Source organism: Macaca mulatta, chromosome 16 (genome assembly GCF_049350105.2).
Source record: "Macaca mulatta isolate MMU2019108-1 chromosome 16, T2T-MMU8v2.0, whole genome shotgun sequence".
NCBI lineage: Eukaryota > Metazoa > Chordata > Mammalia > Primates > Cercopithecidae > Macaca > Macaca mulatta.
Window position 1 is genome coordinate 75264579 of NC_133421.1, and position 15278 is coordinate 75279856.

At 44.4% G+C, this 15278-nt stretch overlaps 1 long non-coding RNA gene across 1 annotated transcript; it reads right to left on the reverse strand.

Annotated features, from left to right (window-relative positions):
- Nucleotides 1-11384: 11384 nt before the first annotated feature.
- Nucleotides 11385-14084, reverse strand: LOC144336109 (uncharacterized). Its single transcript, XR_013407556.1, has 2 exons — nt 12813-14084; nt 11385-11856 (listed from the first exon to the last, which is right to left on the reverse strand). It is a non-coding gene; the product is annotated as an uncharacterized LOC144336109 (long non-coding RNA).
- Nucleotides 14085-15278: the final 1194 nt, after the last annotated feature.

Here is a 15278-nt window from a genome sequence, read left to right on the forward strand (position 1 = left end):
GTGGCGTGATCTCGGCTCACTGCAAGCTCCGCCTCCCGGGTTCACGCCATTCTCCTGCCTCAGCCTCCCCAGTAGCTGGGACTACAGGTGCCCACCACCACGCCCGACTAATTTTTTGTATTTTTAGTAGAGACGGGGTTTCACTGTGTTAGCCAGGATGGTCTCGATCTCCTGACCTCGTGATCCACCCACCTCGACCTCCCAAAGTGCTGGGATTACAGGTGTGAGCCACCGCGCCCAGCCCTACCTAGAGATTTTAAACTTCTTCTCAGAACTGATAGAGCAAACAGAGAGAAAATCAGTAAAGGCATAGAAGACTTCAACCACCCTGTTAACCTAACTGGCCTAATTGACACGAATAGAACACTCCATTGAGCATCAGAAGACATGTTCTTTTCAAAGGCACATGGAACATTCAAGATAGATAGTTTGCTATACCATAAAACAACTTCCAATATATATAAGAGTTGAGATCATAGATTATATTTGCTGACTACAAAAAAAGTTAAAATTTAAAAAAGAGAAAAATATGTTTGAAAAACCCTGAAATAATGGGAAACTAAACAAAATACATTTAAATAGCAGCACATGCATCATAAAAGAACTCACATGGGAAATTGGAAAATATTTTGAACTAAATGATAATGAAAATACAACATATCAAAATTTGGAAGATGCATCTAAATCAGTGCTTAGATGGAGCTACATAACTTTCAATGCTTATAAGAAGAAAGATCTAAAATCAACATTTAAAGCCAGGCGTGGTGGCTCACGCGTGTCATCCCAACGCTTTGAAAGACTGAGGCAGGCGGATCATCTGAGGTCAGGAGTTTGAGACCAGCCTGGCCAACAGGGAGAAACCCTGTCTCTACTAAAAATGCAAAAATTAGCCAAGCATGGTGGCACATGTCTGTAATCTCAGCTACTTGGGAAGCTGAGGCAGAAGAATGGCTTGGAGGCGGAGGTTGCAGTGAGCTGATATTGCACCACTGTACTCCAGCCTGGGTGACAGAGAGAGACTCCATCTCAAAAACAAAACAAAACAAAACCAAAAAAACTACATTTAAGCTAGTAAATAGTAAGAAACTAGTAAAAGAAGACCAAATTAAATCCAAAGTAAGCAAAAGGAAGAAAACAATAAAAATAAGAGCAGAGGCTGGGCGCAGTGGCTCACGCCTGTAATCCCAGCACTTTGGGAGGCTGAGGCAGGCAGATGACCTGAGGTCAGGAGTTCGAGACCAGCCTGGCTAACATGGTGAAACCCTGATTCTACTAAAAATAAAAAAAATTAGCCGGGCGTGGTGGTGCACACCTGTAATCTCAGCTATTCAGGAGGCTGAGGCAGGAGAATCACTTGAACCCAGGAGGTGGAGGTTGCAGTGTGCAGACATTGCACTATTGTACTCCACCTTGGGCAACAAGAGCGAAACACCATCTCAAAAAAATAATAATAATAAAATAAAAATAAGAGCAGAAATCAAAGAAATAAAACACAGACTTATAGTTTAAAAACTCAATGGAACCCAAAGCTAATTCTTAGAAAATATCAATAAAATTATAAACCTCTAGCTAGACTAGCCAAGGGAAAAAAAGAGAGAGAGAAAACACACAAATTATCACTATAAGGAATGAAAGAGAGACTTCATTAGAAATCCTACATATAATGAAAGTATAATAAGCAAATAGCACAAACAACTTTATGTCGATAAAGTCAACAATTTAGATAAAAGGGACAAATTACATGAAGGACAAAAATCACCAAATCTAGCTTAATAAGAAATAAGAAGTCAGAAACAGGTCTAATCTATTAAATAAATTGATTTTCTAATTAAAAGTTTTCCCTGAAAGAAAACTCCAGGCCAGGCGGCTACACTGGTAAATTCAATCAAACATTTAAGGACATCTAATGTCGGGTTCTCTCAAATTCTTTCAGAAAACAGAAGCGAGATCTCTTCTCAACTCATTCTATGAGGTCAGCATAACCTGGTACCAAAACCGGACAGCTATTACAAGAAAACTACAGACCAATATTTCTCAAGAACGTGAACACAAAATTCCTTAAAAAAGTATTGGCAATTTGAACCAAGAATAAATTAAAAGAGATAATACATCATGACAAAGTGGAGTTCATCCCAGGAACACACGATGATTTAACATTTAAAAATCAACAAATGTAGGCCGGGCGCGGTGGCTCAAGCCTGTAATCCCAGCACTTTGGGAGGCCGAGGCGGGTGGATCACGAGGTCAGGAGATCGAGACTATCCTGGCTAACATGGTGAAACCCCGTCTCTACTAAAAATACAAAAAACTAGCCGGGCGTGGTGGCGGGCGCCTGTAGTCTCAGCTACTTGGGAGGCTGAGGCGGGAGAATGGCATGAACCCGGGAGGCGGAGCTTGCAGTGAGCCGAGATCACGCCACTGCACTCCAGCCTGGGAGACACAGCGAGACTCCGTCTCAAAAAAAAAAAAAAAAAAAATCAACAAATGTAAATCATCCTATTAACAATAAAGGAGAAAAACCATGTGGTCAACTTGACAGCTATATAAAAAGGATTTGATAAAGTACAACTTGCATTCATACTAAAAATTCTCAGAAAGCTAGAACTAGATAAGCACATCTTCAACCTAACCTAGAGTATCTACAAAAAACCTTCAGCAGCAAACTTTATGATGAATGACTGAATACTTCTCACCTGAGATCTGAAATGAGCAAGGGTATTTCATCTCATAACTTTTATTTAACATTTATAGCTGGTTCTTGTTTGTGCAGAAAATGATTTTAGACATAACCAATCTTTATGAAACCTAACAATCTAACAGAAGTAAGTGAATTCAGCAAGGTTATATGACACAAGGTCAAAATAAATCCATTATATTTCTATATGCTAGCACAGAACAATTGAAAAATAACATTCAAAATACTATTTATAATAGCATCTAAAAATCCATAAATACCTAGGATAAATTTAACAAACTATATCCAAAATATATAGATGAATATAATTTTGGTAAACAAAAAAAATTACTGAGAGAAATTAAAGAAGACCTAACCAAATGGTAAGATAGGTTGTGTTCATGGGTTGGAAGACTTGGTGTATTAGTCCATTCTCACACTGCTATAAAGACACTACCTGAGACTGAGTAATCTATAAACAAAAGAGATTTAATTCACTCACAGTTCCACATGGCTGGAGAGACCTCAGGAAACTTAAATCATGGCAAAAGGCAAAGGGGAAACAAGGCATGTCTTACATGGCGGCAGGAGAGAGGGAGAGAGAAAGTGTCATGCTTTTAAACCATCAGATCTTGTGAGAACTCACTATCAGGAGAACCGATGGGAGAAACCACCCCCATGATCCAATCACTTTCTACCAGGTCCCTCCCTTGACATGTGGGGATTACAATTTGAGATGAGATTTGGGTGGAGACACAGAGCCAAACTATATCACTTGGTGTTGTCAATATGTTAGTTTTGCCCAAATTGATCTGTAGATTCAGCTCAGTCCCAGTCAAAATCCTAGAGGGTTTTTTTTTTTTTTTTTTGGTAGAAATAGACAAGGTGATGATTACATTTATATGGAAATACAAAGGACATAAACTGACATCCCAGAATTCTCAAGTTTTTTTTAAAGAATAAAGTTGGATGATTTACATCTAAACTGATTTCAAAACTTATTATGAAGCTAGTAATCAAGACAATGTGCTATTGGCATAAAGACAGATCAATATATAAATGGAACAGACCAGAGAATCCAGAAAAAGATTCCACACATATATGGTCAATTGATTTTTAATGAGAGTGCTAAAATAATTTGACAGAAAGAATAGCTTTTTCAAAAATGCTGCTGGAAAAACTGAGTATACACATGAGAAAAAAATGAACCCTGAATCTTACCTCACACCGTAGACAAAAATTAACCCAACATCGAGCAGAGAGCTAAACTTTGTAAAAGCTAAAACCACAAAGAATTCTGGAGGAAAAATAGGCAAACATATTTTTGATGTTGGCACAGGCAAAGATTTTTTAGAAAGGATACAGAAAGCACTATGAAAAAGGAGAAAAATGGGTGGATAAATCAGACTTCATCAAAATTAAAAATATCTACTCTTTGAAGACATCATTAAAGAATTGTAAAAGAAAGCCATGGACTGGTAAAAAATAAATAAATAAATAAATTTGAAATAAAAATATCTGACAAAAGACTTGTACCAAGATATACAAAAACTCTTATACCTCAAAAATAAAACAAAGATCTAATTTTTAAAATAAGCAAAAGATGTGGTCAGACATTTCCCAAAAGAAGACATATTATTAACAACCAACAGCACACAAAAAGGTGATCAATGTCATTAGTCATCGTAGAACTGCAATGAAATGTACTACACTACATAGACACTAGAATGTTTAAAATTAAAAAGATTTATCAAACGTTAGAGCAGATATGGGACAACTGGGAATCTCATACATTTGCACATACTGTTAGTGGAAATATAAAATGATACAATCACTTTGGAAAACAGTTTGACAGTTTCTTATAAAGTTAGACATATACTTAAGTACAAACCAATGATTTCACTCTTAAGAGAAGTGAAAACATATGGCCATCCAGACTTGTAAACAGATGCTTATTGGGCATTTACTGAGCATCTTTTTTATTTTATTTTATTTATTTTTTAAGACAGGGGCTCAGTCTGTCCCCAAAGCTGGAATGCAATGGCACAATCTCCGCTCTGCTCACTGCAGCCTCAACTTCCCCAGGCCCAAGTTTTTCTCCCAACTCAGCCTCCCAAGGAGCTGGGACTACAGGCATGGACCACACCACACTTGGCTAACTTTTGTAGTTTTTGCCATGTTACCCAGGCTGGTCTTGAACTCCTGAGCTCAAGTGATCCACCCACCTCAGCCTACCAAAGTGCTAGGACTACAGGTGTGAGCCACCACACCTGACCCCACTGAACATCTCAATGGATGAATAAGTCTGAAGTAGCAGACTTACTCGTAATATCCCCAAATTTGAAACAACCCAAATGTCCATTAACAGGTAAACATGTTATGGTATATTCATGCAAGGGAGTAATAATCAGCAATGAAAAGAAACAAACTATTTATGTATACAATAAATCCCAAAACTATGCTGAGCAAAAGAAGCCAGACATGAGGCCGGGCGTAGTGGCTTATGCCTGTAATCTCAACACTTTGGGAGGCCGAGGCAGGCAGATCATGAGGTCAGGAGTTTGAGACCAGCCTGATCAACTTGTTGAAACCCCATCTCTACTAGAGTTACAAAAAATTAGCTGGGCTTCGTGGCACATGCCTGTAATCCCAGCTACTCAGGAGGCTGAGGCAGGAGAATCACTTGAACCCGGGAGGCGGAGGTTGCTGTGAGCCGAGATCGCACCTTTGCACTCCAGCCTGGGCAACAGGGCAAGACTCCATCTTAAAAAAAAAAAAGAAAAAAAAAAAAGAAGAAGAAAAAGCCAGACATGAAAGAGTAGGTGCCGTATGATCCATTCATAGGAAATTCTCGACTTCTTAACAGCAGATGATTTTGGCCTCCAAGGGACATTTGGAAATGTCTAGAAATATTTTTGGTTGTCACAAGTTGGGATAAGCTACTGACATCTGGTGAGTGGAGGCCAGGGATGCTGCTAAACATCCTTTAATGCACTAGACAGACCCCCACAGCAAAGAATTATCCAAATTATCCACTATTGAACCAAAATGTCAACAGTGGCAAGGCTGAGAAACCCTGGACAAAACTAATCTATAGTGACAGAAAACAGGTTGGTGATTGCCACTGGCTGGGGGTGGGAAAGTGAGGGTTGATCACAAAGGGGCATGCGAGTGGAGAAAATGTTTTAGGTCTTGATTGTGGTAAAAGGGACGCATTTCATTTTATACAAATTATACCTTGGAAAAATTGACTTTTAGAAAAACGACTCTGAATGTTACTTTAAAATACTTTTTTTTTTTTTTTTTGTCATTCCCATCCATCAGTTAACTACCCTGTAAATTACCCTGAGCAAACCTCTCAGTAGTGAAGCTATTTTCTTTACTGGATGAGACCTTAGGTACAGAAATTGGGAAACCCCACACATCCCACAAAATTGAATCCATGTTTTCTAATTGGAATTTGAGGATAGTGGAACCAACAGAGTAGCAAGAACAAAGAAACCTCCCCGTCAACCAATAGTATTATAGTATCATATTGTTACATACATACACATGTGTGTGTATGGAGACACACATAGCCATTGGCACATGTGCTATTTGCATGGTGTCTGGTACAAAGAAAGGATAAAACGAGTGTTAATAACCTTTGCCTCAGTAACACATTCTTTATGCTTTTATTTCTACATCCATTGATGCTTTAATAAAGCCAAAAGGCTGGACACAGTGGCTCACACCTGAAAACCTAGCACTTTGGGAGGCCGAGGTGGGCGGATCACCTGAGGTCAGGAGTTCAAAACCAGGCTGGCCAACATGGTGAAACCAGGTCTCCACTAAAAATACAAAAATTAGCCAGGTGCGGTGGCATGCACCTGTAATCCCAGCTACTTGGGAGGCTGAGGCAGGAGAATCCCTTGAACCTGGGAGGTGGAGGTTGCAGTGAGCCAAGATCGTGCCACTGCACTCCATTCTAGGCAACAGAGTGAGACTCTGTCTCGAAAATAAATAAATAAATAAATGAAGCCAAAAGACTCTTTAGCCTTTTAGCTAAGGTGCAGTCTTTTGGAATGAGGGTACTGTGAAGAGAAAGCAGCTTCTACGGGAATCCTCTCAAAAACTCACCTGTTTTGGAGTCCTTCTCAGTGGTGAGCTGGAGTGAGCTCACATTGGCTTCTGAGAGCTGATCAAGGGCTTCTCTTACAAACTCCTGGTTTAGCAACCTCAGGTTGGCAGTTGGAAATCAACCATGGCGGAAGTCTTTACACCATGGAAATTGGCAAATGTGACACATCAGGGCTTGTCCCCTAGAGAGCCAGGCGTTCAGTGCTTGCCGGCACATCACTGCCGCTGACTCAGAAAGAAGTGAAATTCATACGGAAGAGAGAATGCACATGGGTGTGAACATGAACATTGTGGTTTGAAATGTGTGAGTTTTTTTCCTCTTATGTCATAAAGACAGTTGGAATTGCCCTGACGATCCATCTTCCCATGGAAAAAAAAAAAAACCAAAAAGCCAAGGGGGTGTGGGTGGGGAGCCTGGATAGGTTCCATACAGTATTTTAATAAAAAATTGTGATGTAGCCTGGGGGCTTCTGGTTAAACAAAACAAAATGTTTAGTTTGAAAACCTGTTCTTTGCGTTAGAATAAACGTGAATGAGAGTATAGAGTTGGGTGAGATCTTAGCCATGTTCTCAAAGGAAGGACAGAGAAGCCCTAATTCAGGGAGGGCTTGGCCACAGTCCCTGTATGATGTGCTTCAGATATGCGTCATCCTGCAACATAGAAGACAGAGGCATTTTGCTCAAGGTCCCCAAGGTGAGTGCCAGGCAGGGCTGTGGCATCCTGCCCAGCGCCTCTTGCCCCTGACTTCCTGGCTGCTTCTCCAAGCTAGCAAGGTCAGGGTGGATGGAGAGAAACATTCCCCAGAGGCCAGAGTTGCCCATGAGAAGTGGCTCTGCCCTGAACTGTCTCTCATTTTCTCAGGTCCAGGCTGGCCTGTGAGGCAAAGTTGACTTCTTTCTGACGTGAGGAACAAGGAGATCAACCAGATATCCAAGTGTGGTTGGATATCTTTTGCTGAGGCTTGGGAGGGATGTGGGAGCCAGAGAGAGGTCTGTGGCTTGAGGGTTCCTCTATGGATTTTATTTAAACCTTTTTTTTTTTTTTTTTTTTTTGAGATGCAGTTTCACTCTGTCACCTGGACTGGAGTGCAGTGGTGTGATCTCAGCTCACTGCAACCTCTGCCTCCCAAGTTCAAGCAACTCTCCCACCTCAGCCTCCCAAGTAGCTGGGATTACAGGCGCACACCACCATGCCTGGCTAATTTTTATATTTTTAGTGGAGATAGGGTTTTGCCATGTTGGCCAGGCTGGTCTCGAACTCTTGACCCCAAGTGTTCTGCCCACCTCGGCCTCCCAAAGTGGTAGGATTACAGGCGTGAGCCACTGCGCCCAACCAAACCATCTTTCAAATGGGATTTTAGGAACAGTGTTGGGTCACTACCAGATACTAGCCCACGTCCCTGGGCTTGGAAATCAGGCCTGGAAAGTTGAAGGCCTTCTCTGAGCCTCATCAGAGGGTGTATGCAGGAGAGCCTAGGGTGCTTCCATTCCCCGGGGCCAACAAGTAAGAGCAGAGAAAAGTGGAGAACCCCACAGCCAGCAGTTCCTCTGGACAAGCCAGAGCTGGGCCCAGAATCCAGCCCACAGCCGTTGCCTCCAAAGAACCTGGAGGTAGGAGCATCAGCAGCACAGTCCCCAGCCTCCCAGCACAACAGCCAACAGCAGGGCAGGGCAACCTGCTCTCCCGGGTGGGGCTAGGGAAGGAGACCTCTCTCTCTGCAGCCTCCTCCCTCTGAGAGTGGGACTTTTAAAACTTGATTAAAAAAAAATAATAAAAAAGAAAAGAAAAGAAAGCAAACAAGCACAAAAGAGCAGGCGGGGAAAACCCTAGGTAGGAATCAATGAAGCCTTTAAACCTTCTTCCCTGCAAAAGTCTGCATTTCTCTGTTGTCTTTGGGAACCCGCTGAATGGCTGGGAAACTGTTTTTAATAAACAAGAGTTCAAACGCTGAGTCTCCATAGCCAACAGTCACGCCTTAAACGCTAAACTTTACATGAAAACTCTCCCAGTCCCTTTGAACTCTCCTTCCCTCTCCGACAGAGCATTCCAGTGTTTATGCATTTTTCGAGATTGCTGGCAGGATTGCGAGGCGCTTTGAATACTTTCCCTCTCTTTAGCAATCTCCTGCCTTCAGAACCCATTAATGCCCCACTCAGCAACATCAAGGTAATGCTTTGAAGTCCCTTCTGGCTACAGGCCTCTCACACTCTTTGGTTACTGTGCAATCAAATAATTAAATGGATTCTCAGGGAAAAAAAAAAAAAATCATTCTTTTCCTTGGTAATTAAACACTCCAGGTTGGACAGGAGCGCTGTGTTGCCAAGGGAGTGAGAATCTATAAAGACTCCAAGCCCAGAAGTCTATGCTGGTGGCCCCCAGGGGAGAAAAATAATAACAAGAAAGTCAGCTCAATCCTCACTTCCCTTCTTGGCTGGCAGCAACCCTGGCCCACCCCAGGCTCTCCTGTCTCAGCGCCTCCCTTCCTAGGGCTGGGGATGGGGGCGGCGGGGGCATCTTTTGGCCAAAATAAGCTTGTCAGAGGCTGTGGCTGCTGGAGGTCAAGGAGCAGGTTCTACTCCCGTCCCAGGGGGATTATGCCCCTAAGGAGGCAGAAGGGGGGCAGGAAGAGGAGGGCAGAGGGGGGAGGGAGGGAGGGTAAAAGGAGCAGGTGGGGAGAAGAAGGAAGGGGAAAGAAGAATGAGGAAGAGAGATGAGGAAGGCAGAGAATGGGTGAAAGGGGGAGGCAGGGAAAGGGGAGAAGAAAGAAAGGAAGGAGCCGGGAGAGGGGTGAGGGAGAGGTAGGGGAGGAGGGAGAAAATGGGGGAGGAGGGGAAGTGAAAAACTGTTTAGGTGGCAGCTGCGGCTATTGGTTTCTTGCCTCTCTGTCTTCCGCGCCTCCACCAGGGTTTGCTTCTCCCAGAACAGATCTGACTCCCACTCTTCGTCTGGGTAGAGCCCCAACCTGCTAAAGTCCAGGGCACCCCTCACCACCTGCTTTGCCCTTATAGCCTCAACTCTCACCTCTTTCCCACCTTCTTGCCTTGGCCCAAACTGCTCTCTCTACCTGAATTACCCTTCCACTCTCCTTCTGACCACCCCCAGGACCCCCAAAGTCTCAGCTCAGCAGTGACTTTCCTCTGGGGAGCCCCCTGGGTGTTCAGACAAATTTTATTCAAGCAACTCCCCCGCCTCCCGCCCGCTGGAGATGGAGTCTCTCTCTGTCCCCTAGGCTGGAGTGTAGTGGCTCCATCTCAGCTCACTGCAACCTCCACCTCCCAGGTTCAAGAGATTCTCCTGCCTCAGGCTGGGGTTACAGGCGCCTACCACCACACTCGACTAATTTTTTGTATTTTTAGTAGAGACAAGCTTTCACCATGTTGGCCAGGCTGGTCTCCAACTCCTGACCTCAAGTGATCCACCTGCCTCAGCCTCCCAAAGTGCTGGGATTACAGGCGTGAACCACTGTGCCAGCCACCTTTTTTTTCTTTTTTTTTGAGGTCTCACTAGACTCCTAGAGACTAGAGTCAATAACTCCTAGATTCAAGTGATCCACCCACCTCAGCCTCCCAAAGTATTAGGATTACAGGCATGAGCCACCATGACAGGCTATTCAAGCAACTTCTCCAGTGAATCATAATCTCTCAATCAGGTGCTCCTCTGGGTTTTCATAGTCTGTTTCCCCACCCCCTCCACAGGCCCATAATAGTCCTCAGCAGGTGCTGGTGATGCTGGCAATGACAGTGATGTGCACACGACCACCAAAGAGTCTTAGGTCCAAGAAGCACTTTTAAAAATGGCCACCATATACCCCGTGCTTTGTTTGTGAGCATCTCTGTGACAGGAACATGGCATCCTCTGTGACAGGAACTTGAAGCATCTCTTCATCACTCCCGTCTTGTATCCCAAAGTGGCCAATTTCCCCTCTCTAACCGTCTCTCCCCATGTGGTGTATGCACCTGAATGTCCAGGAACTTGGGCTCCCTGACATCCAAATTGGCCTTGAGAATAGATTCCCCCCAACCCCTAGGACAGGAGCCATATTATTAGTCAGAATTATTTGGGTTGGCCATGACAAAAACCCAAGACAAATTGACTGAAGAGAAAAAAAAAATAGATGACAGGATTTATTGACTCCCAAGGCTGGGCTTTCAGAGCAGTTGAATCTAAGGACCTAAGTGAAGTGTCACAGGACTTAATGGATCTTTTTCTCTACCCCCACCCTGCCACTTTGTGGCTCCGATTTCCGCCTTAGTGGCTTCAATCCCAGATAGGAGCTCTTCATACCATGGCCCCCAGAAGCCCAAGGATTTGGTTATCCCATTTCAGAAGCTTCAACAGGGAGAGCGCACCTCATTCTCTGAATTCCTGGCACAAGTCCCAGGTGTGACTCTCATTGGAACAACTTAAGTCACATGTCCCTCCCTGGACCAATCACAGTAGCCAAAATGATGGGCTCTACTAATTGGCCAGATCATATGAGCATCTTTGCAACTGAAGGGTGTTCCCCAAAGGAATACCGAGATGTTAACATCAGGAGGTGAAAACACAGATGTTGGGCCAGCTAAAACAACAGATAACCACTGCAAGAACAAATCTTACTGGTGCCATTTATGGAGATTCTTAGAGGGAGATGGCTGGGAAGACGTTGTGTGTTAGGGACGAAAGGGTGAAGACAAAGGTAGCATCAGAAACAAGATCTCATCAGATCTTATACAAAGGTGGAAGGTGTGGAGCAATGGAATCAGGCAAGTAGTAGACAAGCCAAACAGGTGACCAAGGAGTAGGCCCTCCCATTAGGTAAGGGGGTAGGGCAAGGCAGGCAGGAACTCCAAGCCAAATTCTGTCCCAGTCCAGAAGTCAATGATACAATTCCTGGGGAGTCAGTAGCCTATCCGGGGCTCAGCCTACCTCCTGCCTCCAAGTGGGAGAGGCTATGCTATGCGTCTTGTTAGAAAAAGTCGAGGCATCAAAGCAGTTCTAGATGGGGATGGAGGTGGTTTGCAGAAATGTCCACAAACTCTGCTTGAAGCAACGAAAGTCTTCACACATGGAGAGATTTATCCTGAAAAATTATGAGATGCGCAGAACGCTTTATTTGGTCAAGAGAAAATGTCATCTATTGAAAGGATATACACCAAAATATTATCAGATGGTATCTCTGGATAGTGGGGATTACAGTTGAATTTCTTTGTCTTTTTCATAATTCTGTGTGTTTTCCAAATTTTCTACCATGACTATTTATTTTTGTGGTCAGGAAAAATATAAATTAAAGGGGGAAAAACATCCCTAAACTGTTTCTATCAGATGCTGTATAAGTCAATCTTTCACGCTAATAATCCACTTTTCCATTTATTTTATTTTCTCGCCATGTCTCTGCTTGTCACCCTGGGTATCCCTCAGTCTGGATAATTGGCCTCCGGCTGCCTGGAAGCAGTCCTATTCCCTAAAGTGAAGTGGGGAGGGAGCCCTGCTTCTCCCAGCTGAGGCTGGGCCAGGAAGCCCTAGCAATGGTTCCCACTGAGCCTGGCTGCTGCTGATGAAATAGGACTCAGATGTCCAGCAGCTGTGACCCTCCCCAAGCTTGGATCCCTCCCCCTCCTCTCACCTCCCGGGCTTCTTCAGGCAAGATGAATGAACAACAAAGGCCTTGTGGCCATCTCAGCCATGCCAAGAAATGGGTGTCATCTGGAGGACGTGTCAGCCCAAACCTTTTATGTTGACAAACCATGTAGATCAGAAAACTAATTGCTTCTTGCTGTCTTTAGCCCGCCAAGGGCTCAACAATGATCCACAAATCATTTATACAATTGATAATCACAAATGACTTTACACTAGTGGAACTAGACACCCACGCACCCATTGCCTGATTGGGGATGGGAGTTGAGACTTAATTTACAAATGAAGGTCCCAGCCAGCACAGGAAACCCTCCCGAGAGTCAATAAGACCACTCTCACCCCCAAACCACCCAGTAGTTAATTCCTTCCCTTGGAAAAAATATATGGTGGAATGACACTCACCGACCTGTGCCAGACTCAGAATCCTAGAGAAAAAGATTTGGACAGCTAGTGGAAGACACAGCCTCCAGGCCAGTGGCAGTCCGAAAGCCACAGAAGATCCAATGCTTTACATTATCTCCCTGGAAATCTTTGGAGACAGAGATTTCATAGTTTCTCCCAATGACCTACTGCAGAGTTTTATATCCTGGTAACAGTTGGTTTTTGGAGGAACTATTGCATCTCCTGCTTTTCTTCTTCTTCCTTTTTTTTTGAGACGGAGTCTCGCTCTGTCGCCCAGGCTGGAGTGCAGTGGCCGGATCTCAGCTCACTGCAAGCTCCGCCTAATTTTTTTTATTTTTAATAGAGACGGTGTTTCACCGTGTTAGCCAGGATGGTCTCAATCTCCTGACCTTGTGATCCGCCTGCCTCGGCCTCCCTAAGTGCTGGGATTACAGGCGTGAACCACCGCGCCCGGCACATCTCCTGCTTTTCATCCTGTTTTGCCTTCCATGAGCATAGAGGGAAAGGCTCAGATCCTATCTTCATCTTCAGCTGGGCAAAGACAGGCAACTTGGATTTTCCAGTTTGGCCCAGGCTGGGTAGCAATGAAAACTAGAGCTGTGTGTAGTAGTCAGGAGAGAGCATGTCCAAGAAAATCTGGCTTAGCCTGCTCAGGTTTGTGAAGGGAGGTAGGCAGGTGAAATGCAGTTACTGAGACGATTTGCAGGGAGGAGTGCTGATGTCTTGCACGTGGTACTGAAAGTTTCTCCTTGAAGAGATGCTTCAAGTTTTGTTTTTTGAAAATCTGTCCTTTTCTTTTTCTGTTAGGATGGAGAAAATGACAGCTGTGACAATTTTATCAGTCCAGAGACAGACAGCACTCTAGGTCATTGCTACGGGTTGAATTGTGTCCACCCAAAAAGATATGGTGAGGTCCTAACTCCCAGTACCTCAGAATGTGGCCTGATTTGGAAATAAGGTCTTTGCAGATGTAATCAAGTTAAGATGAGGCCAGGCGTGGTGGCTCGCACCTGGAGAGGCCAAGGTGGGTGGATTACCTGAGGTCACGAGTTCGAGACCAGCCTGGCCAACGTGGTGAAACTCCATCTCTAAAATACAAATGATTTTGTACTAAAAATACAAAATCAGCCGGGCATGGTGGCGCACGACTGTAATCCCAGCTACTGAGAAGGCTGAGGCAAGAGAATCACTTGAACCCAGGAGGCGGAGTTTGCAGTGAGCCAAGGCCGCACCATTGCACTCCAGCCTGGGCAACGAGAGTGAAACTCTGTCTCAAAAAAATAAAAAAGAAGAAGCAGCCAGGTGCATTGGCTCACACCTGTAATCCCAGCACTTTGGGAGGCTGAGGCAGGTCGATCGCCTGAGGTCAGGAGTTTGAGACCAGCCTGGTCAACATGGTAAAACCCTGTCCCTACTAAAAATACAAAAAATTAGCTGGGCGTGGTGGCAGGCACCTGTAATCCCAACTACTAGGGAGGCTGAGGCAGGAGAATCACTTGAACCTGGGAGGCGGAGGTTGCAGTGAGCCAAGATCGTGCCATTGCACTCCAGCCTAGGAAAAAGAGCGAAACTCTGTCTCAAAAAACAAAAAAAAGGGGGGGCGGTGGAGGGGAGGGAAATTTGATTTGGACACAGACACGTCCAGAGAGACAACTGTGTGGAGGGATGCAGTGAAGACTGGAGTTGTGCTGCCACAAGCCGAAGAATGTGTGGGGTTACCAGAAGCTGATAGAAGTAAGGAAGGCTCCTTCCCCACCAGGTTTCAGAGGGACCATGGCCCTGTTGATAACTTGACCTCAGACTTCCAGCCTCCAGAACTGTGAAACAATACATTTCTATTGTTCTAAGCCTTCCCATTTGTGGTACTTTGTTACAGCAACCCTAGGGAACTAATACAGTATTTTAAACAGAAAGTAAATTAATACAGAAATTCTGGCACTTTGAATTTTGTTTAAAGAGTTGACAGAGATTACAGGCCCACGCCTATAATCCCAGCACTTTGGGAGGCCGAGGTGGGCGGATCACGAGGTCAGGAGATCGAGACCATCCTGGCTAACACGGTGAAACCGCATCTCTACTAAAAATACAAAAAATTAGCCGGACGTGGTGGCGGGCAACTGTAGTCCCGGCTACTCAGGAGGCTGAGGCAGGAGAATGGCATGAACCCGGGAGGTGGAGCTTGCCGTGAGCCGAGATCACATCACTACACTCCAGCTTGGGCGACAGAGCGAGACTCTGTCTCAAAAAACAAACAAGCAAACAGACAAAATATATTTACTCCCCGTCTCATAGATAAATAAGTATGCAATTAAATAATCAAAATTTCATTACAAATGAGAACTTGCAGGGAAATAAATGAAGCAAGTTCTGCAATGGAGAGGATCAGACGGCCACACACATGGATCCCATGGTCAGAGAAGACCTCTGACGTTTGAGACAAAACCCGAAGGCTAAAAGGAGACAAAC